The sequence below is a fragment of the Mytilus californianus genome, unplaced genomic scaffold (assembly GCF_021869535.1).
Source record: "Mytilus californianus isolate M0D057914Y unplaced genomic scaffold, xbMytCali1.0.p SCAF_7, whole genome shotgun sequence".
Taxonomy (NCBI): Eukaryota; Metazoa; Mollusca; class Bivalvia; order Mytilida; family Mytilidae; genus Mytilus; species Mytilus californianus.
The window spans coordinates 103,980,909-103,985,989 of record NW_026262723.1 but is presented as its reverse complement, the minus strand read 5'-3'; the positions used below and the strand labels follow the sequence as shown (position 1 = coordinate 103,985,989).

The window sequence follows — 5,081 nt, the reverse complement described above, 5'->3', positions numbered from 1 at the left end:
TGTTTTTGTTCTTGAAAAAATTTGTGAATCTAAAATATTTTTTTGGGGTGTAAAATAAGTTTTTTTTGTGTGTAGCTCGATAGTAATTGAAAGAATGAACTTGTCATGGAAACTACTTTTGCCCTATGAATCCAGAAAATGAGCTAAAGGATTAATGAACCCAATTTTTCTATACAGTAAACATAACTTTTTAAACCCTTAAATACACGGTCACATCTGGTAGTAATGTGGATGTGAAACCTGGTATACTTAAGGTATCACACTTTTTTCGACATATCTGTAGGTGCTCTCTGTCAATACGCCTTCTTTTTCAAATGGCAGCCAACATATCTTGCCATTGTGTGGTTGACCCACTTACTGAACCTACCTATTGAATTGTTTGTTTATTTGTTCTGAATATGCACGAAATATTAGTAAAAGGACTTGAGCAAAATATTTTATCATAATGAGAGGAAGGCCCATTGATTTTCAAGCGTATTTGTTTGTCATCAAAATTTAAGAAACTGAAATTAACCTCACAAAGTAAATTTTGAAAAGGGGTTTCCTTGTAAAATATATTTATATGTGGAATCGAACAAACCATATATATATATCTTTATATAACCAGAAATCAACCAAATCGATGCAAAAAAGGGTTTCAGGATTATAACTCTTGTATCTATCTTGAAATGAAAGCTCCATATTGATTTCAGGCTCAATGCTAATAAGATAGTCTCACAATAAAAAAATTTGTAAACTAACTGGAAGTGAATATCTCAGTAGCTCACTAAAAAAGGAAATTTGAGCAAAATGAGTGTATAAAATGGCTCGTTGCGAAGGCAATCAAACTTTTCCCAGAATCAGACTTTACCTGTCAATTATAACTTTTGAACAAAGTGTACTGTCCCATTAAATAATTGCAATAGCTATATATTGTCTCTGGAGTTTTTAATGTAAACTTGAAATTTCTCCATGAAAAAACAATTATCATCAATTACTTTGGCTTTTCAAAGAAACTCTTAGTTAAAAAAAGACCGGGTTCACCTTACCTCTACCTCTTTTCATGGATCAGTGACAAAGGTTAAGTTTTTGTTGTCAGGTCCATATCTCAGATCCTACAGGCGATAGGTCAACTGTACTGTAAATTCAGAAATAATTGCGAGGTTTATATTGTTGTGAATTATGCTACTGGATGAGTATTGCATCTGAAATCGCATAACTGAAACTGTCAATTGAGAATTTTGGTTATTAGTCCCCTACCGATGAAGTCCAAGGGGACTTTAGGTTTGCACTCCTTCCATCCGTCTGTCCTTCCGTCTGTCTGTCTGTCCATCCGTCAGTCCAGCAAATCAGTTTTGCACACTTTACTTCGTCCTTGAAGATATTGATTTGATTTTTAGTGTATTGTTTTATCATGACAAGTAACAGATCAAGTTCGAATTTTGTTCCGGTCTGATGATTTTGTGCAGAGTTATGGTCCTTAGAGACTTAGAAAATTCACTCATAATCAGTGTTCCACACTTTTTTTCGTCATGCTTGAAGATATTGATTTGATAATTGGTATATAGTTTTATCATGACAAGTTACAGATCAAGTTCAGGTTTTGTTCCAGTCTGATGATTTTTTTGCAGAGTTATGGTCCTTGGACATAGAAAATTCACTTTAATAATCAGTTTTCCACACTTTTTTATGCCACCGCCGTAGTGGAGGGGGCATTAAGTTTTACCCTTGTCCGTCTGTACGTACGTACGTATGTCCCAAAATTGGTTTCCGTTCTCTAACTTTAGTTTGCCTCAACCAAATGTTATGAAACTAATACACAATGCTTATTACCACAAAACACAGATCAAGTTTGAATTTTGGTGGCGTAACTTTTACCGTTCTAGAGTTATGCCCCTTTACAAATGGAAAAATTGCTTAATTTTTTGTTTCCGTTCTCTGATTTTAGTTTGCCTCAACCAAATGTTATGAAACTTATACACAATGCTTATTACCACAAAACACAGATCAAGTTTGAATGTTGGTGGCTACACTTTAACCATTCTTGAGTTATGCCCCTTTAGAAATGGAAAAATTGCAAAATTTTAATTTTCTTCTAAATATCAAGTAATTTTTATATGACCGCAAAAAAATTTTTGTGGTCGTATATTGGTATGACGTTGGCGTCGTCGTCCGAAGACGCGTTAGTTTTCGCACTCTAACTTTAGTTTAAGTGAATGTTTCTCAATGAAATTTTACCATAAGGTTCAATACCACAAAAGGAAGGTGGGGATTGATTTTGGGGGTTATGGTACCCACAGTTAAGGAAAAGGGGCCAAAAATAAGCATTTTTGTAACTTCCAGACATAACTTGTGTGTAAGTGTATGGATCTCTCTGACATTGTACCACAAGGTTCCATATCACAAAGAGAATGCTGGGATTGATTTTGGGGGTAATTGCCTCCAAATTTTAGGAAAAAGGGGCAAAAAACAAGCATTTTTCTAGTTTCATGACAATAACTTGTGTGTAAGTGTATGGATCTTTATGAAATTATACTACAAGGTTCCATATCACAAAGGGAAAGCTGGAATTGAGTCTGGGGGTAATTGCCAAAAAAGTTAAGGAATAAGGGGCCAAAAATAAGCATTTTTCTAGTTTCCAGACAATAACATGTGTTCAAATGTATGGATCTCTCTGAAATTGTACTGCAAGGTACCATACCACAAATGGAAGGCTGGGATTGATTTTGAGGGTAATTCCCTTAAAATTTTAGTAATAAGGCCATAAAAGGGCAAAAAAACAAGCATTTTTCTAGTTTCAGGACAATAACTTGTGTGTAAGTGTATGGATCTTTATGAAATTGTACTGCAAGGTTCCATATCACAAAGGGAAAGCTGGGTTTGAGTTTGGGGGTAATTGCCCAAAACGTTTAGGAATTTGGGGCCAAAAAGGGGCAAAAAAACAAGCATTTTTCTAGTTTCCAGACAATAACTTGTATTCAAGTGTATGGATCTCTCTGAAATTGTACTGCAAGGTACCATACCACAAAGGGAAAGCTGGGATTGAGTTTGGGGGTGATGAATCATAAGGGGGTTCAAAAAATTGGGGTGGATTTTTTTTCCCTTTTTATACGACTGCAAAAATTAAAAAAATTTTGGTCGTATATTGGTATGATGTTGGCGTCGTCGTCCGAAGACACATTGGTTTTCGCACTCTAACTTTAGTTTAAGTGAATGGATCTCCATGACATTTTACCAAAAGGAAGGTTGGGATTGATTTTGGGGGTTATGGTACCAACAGTTAAGGAATTAGGGGGCAAAAAATAAGCATTTTTGTAACTTCCAGACATAACTTGTGTGTAAGTGTATGGATCTCTCTGACATTGTACCACAAGGTTCCATATCACAAAGGGAATGCTGGGATTGATTTTGGGGGTAATTGCCTCAAAATTTTAGGAATTAGGGGCAAAAAAAGGGGCAAAAAACAAGCATTTTTCTAGTTTCATGATAATAACTTGTATGTAAGTGTATGGATCTTTCTGAAATTGAACTACAAGGTTCCATATCATAAAGGGAAAGCTGGAATTGAGTCTGGGGGTAATTGCCCAAAACGTTTAGGAAAAAGGGGCCAAAAATAGCATTTTTCTAGTTTCCAGACAATTACTTGTGTTCAAGTGTATGGATCTCTCTGAAATTGTACTGCAAGGTACCATACCACAAAGGGAAGGCTGGGATTGATTTTGGGGGTAATTGCCTCAAAATTTTAGGAATTAGGGGCCAAAAAGGAAAAAAAAACAAGCATTTTTCTAGTTTCAGGACAATAACTTGTGTGTAAGTGTATGGATCTTTATGAAATTGTACTACAAGGTTCCATATCACAAGAGGAAAGCTGGGATTGAGTTTGGGGGTAATTGCCCTAAATGTTTAGGAATTTAGGGCCAAAAAGGGGCTTAAAAACAAGCATTTTTCTAGTTTCCAGACAATAACTTGTGTTCAAGTGTATGGATCTCTCTGAAATTGTACTGCAAGGTACCATACCACAAAGGGAAGGCTGTGATTGAGTTTGGGGGTGATGAATCATAAGGGGGTTCAAAAAATTTGGGGAGGGATTTTTTTTTTCTTTAAAATTTTCCATTTTATAAATGGGTTATTTCTGATTTATATATAAAAGCAAATAATAATGATATGGTTTGAATAGGTAAATTAAAATTTTTTAAGTTCTTGGACCACATTCATTCTGTGTCAGAAACCTATGCTGTGTCAAATATTTACTCACAATCCAAATTCAGTGCTGTATCAAGCTTGAATGTTGTGTCCATACTTGCCCCAACTGTTCAGGGTTCAACCTCTGTGGTCGTATCAAGCTGCGCCCAGCAGAGCATTTTATTTTTCTTAAAAATTTTCCATTTTAAATTGGTTATTTCTGATTTATATATAAAAGCAAATAATAATGATATGGTTTGAATAGGTAAATTAAAAAATTTTAAGTTCTTAGACCACTTTCATTCTGTGTGAGAAACCTGTGCTGTGTCAAATATTTAATTACAATCCAAATTCAGTGCTGTATCAAGCTTGAATGTTGTGTCCATACTTGCCCCAACTGTTCAGGGCTGACCTCTGCGGTCGTAGAATGGGGACGTTAAATCCGATGCCTCGTGTAAAGAGAGTGCCACGCTCTTTGCACGTTAAGAACCCTTGCAACAACTCTTTGAGGGGTCCGTAGGTGGCCTGTTGCAAGGCTAAATTTTTGTCCTTATCCAATATACCCTCATTTTCCCGTGGCAGTCAAAATTTCCCCGACCTTCATCCCGGACCGCCTCTATTACAGGACCTACCTATTGTATTTATTGTTAACTTGTTCTCGTCCTGAACATGCATGAAATATTTGCCACTGGACGTTAAGCAACCAACAATCAATCAATCAATCTGCGGTCGTATCAAGCTGCGCCCCAGCGGAGCATTTTATTAAAATTGGAGTTATCTTCCTTTGTCCATGATTATAGTTGAGAATCAACTACAATCAATGCTTTATACAATGCAATGTTTAATTTTGAACGCCACTGATAAAACACAGATCAAGTTGAATTTGGGTAGTGTCACTTTAATCATTGAGTTATGCCCCT

The 5,081-nt window shown here is 35.9% G+C and overlaps 1 long non-coding RNA gene across 1 annotated transcript; it reads left to right on the top strand.

Moving 5' to 3' along the window:
* The first annotated feature begins 167 nt into the window (after positions 1–167).
* Positions 168–3,756, top strand: LOC127709790 (uncharacterized). The gene is made up of 2 exons (XR_007985768.1): positions 168–2,244; positions 3,225–3,756. It is a non-coding gene; the product is annotated as an uncharacterized LOC127709790 (long non-coding RNA).
* Positions 3,757–5,081: the final 1,325 nt, after the last annotated feature.